The sequence below is a fragment of the Theropithecus gelada genome, chromosome X (genome assembly GCF_003255815.1).
Source record: "Theropithecus gelada isolate Dixy chromosome X, Tgel_1.0, whole genome shotgun sequence".
NCBI classification, from domain to species: domain Eukaryota; kingdom Metazoa; phylum Chordata; class Mammalia; order Primates; family Cercopithecidae; genus Theropithecus; species Theropithecus gelada.
The window spans coordinates 152,574,719-152,585,286 of record NC_037689.1 but is presented as its reverse complement, the minus strand read 5'-3'; positions in this window follow the sequence as shown (position 1 = coordinate 152,585,286).

The window sequence follows — 10,568 nt, the reverse complement described above, 5'->3', positions numbered from 1 at the left end:
GATAATTTCCTAGGAAAGTAATGATTACCACAAACAACTTTATTAGAGATATAAAAATTAAAGAGATCAATCTTCATAGAAGAAACAGAGAACATTTTTTTTAAAGTATCAAAGAAGACCATATAGTCTCAAAGTAACTTTGTGAAACAGTGTTTCTTCTGGAAAATATAAAACAAAATATAAAGAAACTATACATAAACATTACACTCTAATTGGCAAAGTTGTTTCTCAAGGAGATATGTGTAGACAATTCTGAAACAGCCATACATGTATGCTAAGATTGAAAAAATAAGTAAATGATCTATAGGTGGGAAGTACAAATAATCAAGAAAAGAAGGCTAGGATGAACTATGTGGTACTGGATTCGATTCAGAGACATCAGTATGTACTCACGTTTAACTTAATATTGACAGAAGTGAATAGATACAAAAATAATTACACATGTGTATGTACATGAGGCAGTATACATATGTATAGTTCCTAGCCCTGTGTCCTGAGAGGGCCTGGAAGCAATAGTACCCTAGTAGCAACTAGCACACCCAGTGCTAAGACCTTGGATTCTAATATCATTCTCCAATAAAAGGAACAAGAGCTCCTTGGAGAAATAACTGATTCTACGACCAGGACAGGGGAAATATGAGATGGACCTGGAGAATCTCATAGTACCAGAAAGTAAGGAATTTAAAAAAAAAAAAAAAGATGAGGGCATGGCAAAGGGATAGAGGAGTCATCCTGAAAGATTGCCAAATTTGGAAAAATTCCAGCAATAAAATATAGATACTCCTCACCTTCTGATGGGGCTATGACTTGATAAACCCATCATAAGTTAGAAATATTATAAGTTGAAAAGGCATTTAATACCCCAACAAACCCATCATAAAGTCAAAAAATCATAAGTCAAACCATAAGTCCAGATGCTCCTCAGCTTACCATGCAATTACATCCCAATAAACCCACCATAAACTTGAAAATTTGTAAGTAAGCCAAATGGTCATAAGCTGAGGTTTGTCTGTATTGCAGTATTAGATTATAACACAAAGTATAAAATAGATAAGTCCATAGGGAAACAAATGACTAAATAAATAAATGGAGGAAAAGAGGTAAATCTCCCATTACAGAGGAATTCCAAATAGTGTATGTAGATCTTTCCCACTCAAGCTGGTGGAGCTTCAGTTCTTAAGCTTAGAGTATGAGCTGTACTTAATGACTTGCTTCTAAAGAGTAGAGTATGACAGTTTGTATGGGGATGAGTAACTTTGCAGTAGAGAAACCTGGCAAACACTACCTCAAAACACATGATCAAAGTCAATATCAACAGACAAGCCACATTGATAGTTTGTATCCTTGATATAATGTGATGAAAATAGCAGTTTACCTCTGATCTTTACGAGAAAAACAAAGTGATTTGAGAATTCTTATCCCAAAGGACAGGTTTTAAAGAAATACTTTCTTCTTTGTAGTCAATTCTCAGTTATTTACAGCACAGTACCTCCAATGAATTATTCTTCACTGTTACCATCATATTGTTTGTTTTGTGGCCATGTTCCTGCTAATTAAAACTTTCTAATCAATATCAGAAGGCTGGCAAAGAAAAAAAAAAGTAGAAACTAAGATTCGTGTTCATCGTGAGTTTATTCCTTTCTCCTTACTGTTGAAATGTTCAAATTCTGATCTAGAATACTTCTAAAATTACCCAATGTTCAAGTGTCATATACTTTTTAATTAACTGGCAAAATTAATCGAACACATATTATGAATGAGATGTGATGTAATGTTGTGAAGGAAACCAGAAAATGTTGAGACTTTGTTCTTGTCCTTTTGACATGATGAAACACTAGTAGAGAAGGTGTCAAAACATCTGCTTAAAATCGTGGTAACATTGGGCAAGTGACTTGACCAATCTAAGCCTCAGGTTCCATTTTTTATAATTTCAAATTTTATTTTCAATTCAGTGGTTACATGTGCATGTTTGTTACATGGGTATATGCATGATGCTCTGGTTTTAAGTATGAATGATCCCATCACCAGGTAGTGAGCATAGTAGCCAATAGGTAGTTTTTCAACCCTTGCCTCCCTTCCTTCCTGCCCACTCCAGTGGGTCCCAGTGTCTATTGTTCCCTTCATTGTGTCCATGTGTACCCACTATTTAGCTCCCACTTATAAGTGAGAACATGTGGTATTTTGTTTTCTGTTTCTGCGTTAATTCACGTACGATAACAGTCTCCAGCTGCATCCATGTTGCTGCAAAGGACACGATTTCATTCTTTTTTATGGCAGCATAGTATTTGATGTAGGTATATACGTACCACATTTTATTTATCCAATCCTCTGTTGATGGATACTTAGGTTGATTTCATGTCTTTACTATTGTAGATAGTACTATCGTGAATATACAAGTGCAGTATCTTTTTGGTAAAATGATTAATTTTCCTTTGGGTAGATACCCAGTAACGGGTTTGCTGGGTCGAATGGTAGCTTGTTTTAGTTCTTTGATAAATCTTTAAGCTGCTTTCCACTGTGGCTGAACTAATTTACATTCCCATCAGCAGTGTATAAACATTCCCTTTTTTCCACAGCCTTGCCAGCATCTGTTATTTGACTTTTTAGTAATAGCCATTCTGACTGGTGTGAGATGGTATCTCATTGTGGTTTTGATTTTTCTCTAATGATCAGTGATGTTGAGCTTTTTTTCATATGATTGTTGGCCATATGTATCCTTTTTTTTTTTTTTTTTTTTGAGACAGAGTCTTGCTCTATTACCCAGGCTGGAGTGCAATGGTGCAATCTCAGCTCACTGCAACCTCCACTTCCTGGGTTCAAGCGATTCTTCTGCCTCAGCCTCCCAAGTAGCTGGGACTATAGGAGCATGCCACCATGCCCGGCTAACTTTTGTATTTTTAGGAGAGATGGGGTTTCACCATATTGGCCAGGCTGGTCTCAAACTCCTGACCTCGCGATCTACTTGCCTTAGCCTCACAAAGTGCTGGGATTACAGGCATGAGCCACTGCGCCCAACCGTATGTCTTCTTTTGAGAAGTGTCTGTTCATATCGTTTGCCCACTTTTTAATTTGGTTATTTGGTTTTTGCTTGTTGAATCATGTAAGTTCCTTATAGATTACAGATATGAGACCATTATGAGATAGTTTGAAAATATTTTCTTCAATTCTGTAGGTCATCTGTTTAATCTCTCATTAATTTATTTATATTTCAATAGCTTTAGGGATACAAATGGTTTTTGGTTACATGGGTGAATTGTATAGTAGTGAAGTCTGGGCTTTAAGTGTATCTGTCACTTGAGTAGCGTGCATTGTACCCAACAGCTGGTACTTTTTATCCTTCACCTCCCTCCAGCCCTCTCTCACTTCTGAGACTCCAATGTCCGTTATACCATTGTGTAAACCTTTACATACCCATCACTTAGCCCACACTTGCAAGTGAGAACATGTAGTATTTGATTTTCCATTCCTGAGTTACTTCACTTAGGATAATGGCCTCCAGTTTAATCCAAGTTGTTGCAAAACACATTATTTCATTTTTTTATGGCTGAGTAGTATTCCATGGTGATAGATAGATGATAGATAGATAGATAGATAGATAGATAGATAGATAGATAGAATCTCACATATATATATCACAGATAATATATATATACTATTTTCCTTATCTACTCATCAGCTGATAGACACTTAGGAACTTAGGTTGATTCCACATCTTTTTAATTGTAAATTATGCTGTGATAAACATAAAAATGCAGGTATCTTTTTATATAGTGACTTCTTTTCCTTTGGGTAGATACCCAGTAGCAGGATTACTGGACTCACTGGCAGATCTACTTTTAGTTCTCTGAGAAATCTCCATACGGTCTTCTGTAGTGATTGTACTAGTTTACATTCCCACCAATAGTGTATTAAGTCCTCCCTTTTCACTGCATCCATGCCAGCATATATATATATATATATATATTTGTTATTTTTTGAGACACGTTTATCATTCTTTAGGGATTGGCAACTCTGCAGGAGTTGGCAATCTTCTACAGAGAAATAAAGAATAATATTTTTAACTTGATGGGTCAAGAGACAAAATTAAGAATATTATGTAGATGCCTATATCATAAGAAAGTTTTAAAATTCCACAAAATTCTTATTGATGAAATTCAAAATATAATAACAATCAAACACAATCTTTTATAATATGGGTCTACTAATGAGAAAGCTACAATTCTTTCTTGGGAAAACATTAAGTTAGTGTTTCCTATCTTCAAAATCAATTCAAATGTTTATCTGTTAATGCTGATCTATAATGAGATTTCACAGATTTCATTTTTCAAAATATATTCCTTAATGAATGGGTACTGTCAAATACTGACATAAATCCAGAAACACATCATTTTTATTAAAATAAACTTTATTTTGTAATATTTTTACATTTACAAAAAGTTGCAAAGATAGTACAGAGAGTTCTGTATCCCCCTCACCCAGTTTCTTTTATTGTTAACATCTTATATAATCTTGGCACATTTGTAAAAACTAAGGAAACAACATTGGTACATTACTATTAACTAAAGTCTCTACTTTAATCAAATTTAACTACTTTTTCCCTAATTCTTTGTTCTGGGACACCATCTAGGTACCACATTATTTTTAGTCATCGTGTTTCCTTAGCCTTCTCTGGTTTGTGACACTTTCTCAAATGTTCCATATTTTTAATGATCTTGACTATTTTCAGAAGTACTGGTCAATGATTTTGTAGAATATCTCTCAATTCGGATTATTCTGATTTTTTCTCATGTTTAGAGTGGTTAGGATTAGACTGGGGTCTGGGTTTTTAAAAGATCACGGAGACTTCAAACTATACTATAAGGCAACAGCAACCAAAACAGCATGGTACTGATACAAAAACAGACACATAGACTAATGGTACTATATATATGTAACCAGTTAGAGGATGTATAGTAGAGAAAACACCACTTACAATAACAGCAAAGAAGATAAAATATTTAAAAATAAACAACAGGAAATACATAAAACCTATACAAAAAGAAGCTTAAACACTCCTGAAAGGTACACATTAAAACTTAAGCATATGGAAAGGCCTCCTTTGGTTCTTGGACAGGATGACTCAACTACATAATACATCAGTTCTCCATAAGTTAACTTATAAATGTATTGCAAACACAACAAAAATACCAACAAGCTTCTTTATGGACTTACATATGCCAAAACTAAGTTCATATGAAAAAAGAAACATGAAAGAATAGCCAGGAAAACACTAAAAAAGAAAAATCATGAGGAGGAATTAGCCCTACCAGACATTAAAATATACAATAAGGTGTCTTTAAGTAAAACAGTGTAGTGCTAGTGTACAAATAGACAAATAGACTCGTGAAATAAATAGAAAGTTCCTAAGTAGGTCATTTGGTATGAAAATTTAGTTTAGGATAGACAGCATCTTCAATCTCTGGAGCAAATATGGGCCTTTTAAGAAATGGTGCTGAGACAAGTGAAAAGCTATTTGTAGATGATAAAATTGAGGCAAAGAGAGGTTAACAAACGATTCAAGGTCATTCAGTTAGTAAGTGATATCAGTATAGCTGATATTTGAATCTACGCAATCTGACTCCACAGTCTATGCTTTTGATCACTAGTCTATGATATTTTTGCTGTGCCACCCCTCTTATTCTTCAAAACTCAGATCAGAAGTTGCCCTGTTATAAACGTACCTGTATCCTCACATAGCATTACTCATCCATTCCTCAATATACCCTGTAATTGTACTTACTTATTTTGCTGAACCAGAGGGATAACTTGAACAATAACAGATATTGGGAAAGCAGATTGACTTCTGGCTAGTTTTGTTGGTGGCAGAGAGGGATAGAATATAGAGACCAGTTTTGGACATAGTAAGTTGAAGGTGATAGCTGAATATGCAAATACAAAAGACGAGGAATGCAAGGATGATTCAACATATGCAAATAAATAAATGTGATACATCATATCAACAGAATGAAAGATCAAAAACCATCTGATCATTTCAATTGATGCTGAAAACACATTCAATAAAATTTAACATCACTTTATAATAAAAACTCTCAAAAAACTGGGTGTACAAGGAACATACCTCAATATGATAATGCCTTATACAACAAACTCATAGCTAGTACATTGAACAGGGGAAAACTAAAAGCCTTTCTTCCTAAGATTGGGAACAAGACAAGGATACCCACTTTCACCACTGTTATTCAACACAGTGCTAAAAATCCTAGCCAAAGCAATTAGACAAGAGAAGGCAATAAAAGATATTCAAATTGGGAAAGAAGAAGTCAAATTATCCTTGTTTGCAGATGATATAATCTTATATTTACAAAAACCTAATGAGTCCACAAAAACTGTTAGAACTAATAAGCAAATTCAGTAAAGTTGCAGAATACAAAATAATACATACAAAAGTCAGTAGCATATGCCAAGAGCAAACAACCTGAAAAAGAAACCAAAACAGTAATCCCATTTATAATAGCTAAAAATAAAATAATAAACTTGACCAAAGAAGTGAAAAATATCTACTATGAAAACTGTAAAACATTGATAAAACATTGATGAAAGAAAGAAAAAAAGAAAGGATATTGCATATTCATGGTTTGGAAGAATAAATATTGTTAAGATATCCATACTACCCAAAGCAATCTACAGATTCAATGCAATCACTATCAATATTCCAGTAACATCTTCACAGAAATAGAAAAAATAATTCTAAAATTTATGTTAAACCATAAAAGACCCAGAATAACAAAAGCCATCCTGGGAAAAAGAACAAAACTGGAGGAATCACAGTACCTGACTTCAAATTATACTGCAGAGCTATAGTAACCAAAATAGCAAGGTACTGTCATAAAAGCAGACACACTGACCAACAGAACAGAAAAGAAAATCCAGAAATAAATCCATGCATTTACAGTCAACTCATTTTTGATAAAAGTGCCAATAACATACATTGGGAAAAGGACAGTCTCTTCAATAAATGGTGTTGGGAAAACTGGATATCCATTTGCAGAAAAATGAAACTACCCCATATACAAGAATCAAATCAAAATAGGTTAAATAATTAAATCTGAGACCTGAAATTATGAAACTACTACAAGAAGACATTGGGGAAACATACCAGGGCATTGGTCTGGGCAAAGATTTCTTGAGTTAAGACCTCAAAAGCACAGGCAAGCAAAGCAAAAATGGACAAATGGGATCACATCAAACTAACGAGCTTCTGCACAGCAAAGGAAACAATCAGCAAAGTGACATAGAATGGGAGAAAGTATTTAAGAATACTCATTTGACAAGAGATTAACAACCAGAATATATAAGGAGCTCAAACAATTCAATAGGAAAAAAACAAATAGTCCAATTTAAAAATGGGTAAAAGATCTGAATAAATGTTTCTCAAAAGAAGACATGTAAATGGCAAACAGGTATATGAAAAAAAGTGCTCAACATCACTAATCATCAGAGAAATGCAAATCAAAACTACAATGAGATATCATCTAACGCCAGTTAAAATGGCTTTTATGCAAAAGATGGGCAATAACAAATGCTGGTGAAGATGGTGAAAAAGGGGGAGCCTTCTACACTGTTGATAGGAATATAAATTAATACAACCACTATGGAGAACAGTATGGTGGCTCCTAAAAAAATAAAAATAGAACTACCATATGATCCAGCAGTCTCACTGTTAGGTATATATCCAAAAGAAAGAAAATCAATATATTGAGGAAATATCTGCACTCCCATGTTTATTGCAACATTATTCACAATAGCCAAGATACAGAAGCAACCTAAGTGTTCATCAACAGATGAATGAATTTTTAAAATATCTGACAGGTACACAATGAAATATTATTTGGTTATAAGAAAGAATGAAATCTTGTCATTTGCAACAACATGAATAGAACTGGAGTATATTATATTAAGTGAAATAAGCCAGGCACAGAAAGACAAAAATCTCATGTTCTCACTCATATGTGAGCACTAAAACAAAATTGAACTAATGGCGATAGAGTGGAATGATGTTTTCCAGAGGGTGGGAAGGGTAGTGGGAAAAGAATAAAGTGGGGATGGTTAGATAGAATGAATAACATCTATTCTTCAGTAGCACAATAGGGTGACTACAGTTAACACTAATTTATTATGTATTTCAAAATAACTAAAATAGTAGAATTCTAATGTTCCTATCACAAAGAAATGATAAGGGCTTGAGGTGTTGGATACCCCAATTACCCTGATTCAATCATTACACATTGGATGCCTGTATCAAAACACCACATATAACCCATAAATATATACAACTATTTTGTACCCATAATACTTAAAAATAAAAAATGAAAATTGGGAAAAAATGATTTATCACTTACAAGGGAACCCTAATAAGATTAACAAATGACTTCTCAGCAGAAACAATGGAGGCCAAAAACAATGAGGCAACATATTCAAAGTGATCAAAGAAAAAAAGTCACCCAAGAATTTTATATCCAGCAAAGCTATCATTCAGAAAAAGAAAGCAAATAAAGACATTCCCAGATAAACAAACAAAACTGAAGAATTTGTTGCTGGCATATCCACCTTACAAGAAATACTGAAGGAAGTTATTCAGACTGAAAGCAAGTGATCTCAGATGATCATTCAAATCCACAGAAACAAATAAAAAACCAGAACACCAATAATTATGTAATTATAAAAGTGCATAAATGTATATTTTTCCATTAATTGATTAACAAAGCAATTCCATAACATATGTATATAATGTATTATTCAGTCCATAACATAGAATGCAGTATATTTGCCAAAAGCAACACAAAAGAGGTGGCTGAGAGCAAAGCTATATTGGGATAAGGAAATATAGATGATAAAGCAATAATTATAACAATGTATTGATAGGTTTGTAACATTAATAGACATAATATGCATAATAATAGTACCATAAAAAGACAGAAAAGACAATCAAACTATATAGGAGTCCGGGCATGGTGGCTCATGACTGTAATCCCAGCACTTTGGTAGGCCCAGGCAAGTGGATCATTTGAGGTCAGGAGTAGCCTGGCCAACATGGTAAAGCCCCGTCTCTACTAAAACTACAAAAATTGGCCAGGAGTGGTGGCACACGCCAGTAGTCCCAGCTACTTGGGAGACTGAGGCAGGAGAATTGCTTGAACCTGGGATCTGGAGGTTGCAGTAAGCTAAGATTGCACCACTGCACTCCAGCGTGGGTGACAAAGCTAGACTCCATCTCAAAATGAATAAATAAATAAATAAATAAAAGAACTATATAGGAATAATGTTTCTATATGTCACTACAATAAAGCTAGTGTAAATCTGAAGGTGATTCTGATAAGTCAGGATATATATGGTAAGCTCTAAAGCAACCACTAAAAAATACTTCAAAATATAGTGAAAAAATTTTAATCAAGAATTAAGAAACTCAAATGGTTGCCTGTTCACTCTGATGGTAGTTTCTTTTGCTGTGCAGAAGCTCTTTAGTTTAATTAGATCCCATTAGTCAATTTTGGCTTTTGCTGCCGTTGCTTTTGGTGTTTTAGACATGAAGTCTTTGCCCATGCCTATGTCCTGAATGGTACTAACTAGGTTTTCCTCTAGGGTTTTTATGGTATTAGGTCTAACATTTAAGTCTCTAATCCATCTTGAATTAATTTTCGTATAAGGAGTAAGGAAAGGATCCAGTTTCAGCTTTCTACTTATGGCTAGCCAATTTTCCCAGCACCATTTATTAAATAGGGAATCCTTTCCCCATTTCTTGTTTCTCTCAGGTTTGTCAAAGATCAGATGGCTGTAGATGTGTGGTATTATTTCTGAGGACTCTGTTCTGTTCCATTGGTCTATATCTCTGTTTTGGTACCAGTACCATGCTGTTTTGGTTATTGTAGCCTTGTAGTATAGTTTGAAGTCAGGTAGCGTGATGCCTCCAGCTTTGTTCTTTTGACTTAGGATTGTCTTGGAGATGCGGGCTCATTTTTGGTTCCATATGAACTTTAAAGCAGTTTTTTCCAATTCTGTGAAGAAACTCATTGGTAGCTTGATGGGGATGGCATTGAATCTATAAATAACCTTGGGCAGTATGGCCATTTTCACGATATTGATTCTTCCTATCCATGAGCATGGTATGTTCTTCCATTTGTTTGTGTCCTCTTTTATTTCACTGAGCAGTGGTTTGTAGTTCTCCTTGAAGAGGTCCTTTACATCCCTTGTAAGTTGGATTCCTAGGTATTTGATTCTCTTTGAAGCAATTGTGAATGGAAGTTCATTCATGATTTGGCTCTCTGTTTGTCTGTTACTAGTGTATAAGAATGCTTGTGATTTTTGCACATTAATTTTGTATCCTGAGACTTTGCTGAAGTTGCTTATCAGCTTAAGGAGATTTTGGGCTGAGACAATGGGATTTTCTAAATATACAATCATGTCATCTGCAAAGAGGGACAATTTGACTTCTTCTTTTCCTAACTGAATACCCTTGATTTCTTTCTCTTGCCTGATTGCCCTAGCCAGAACTTCCAACACTATGTTGAATA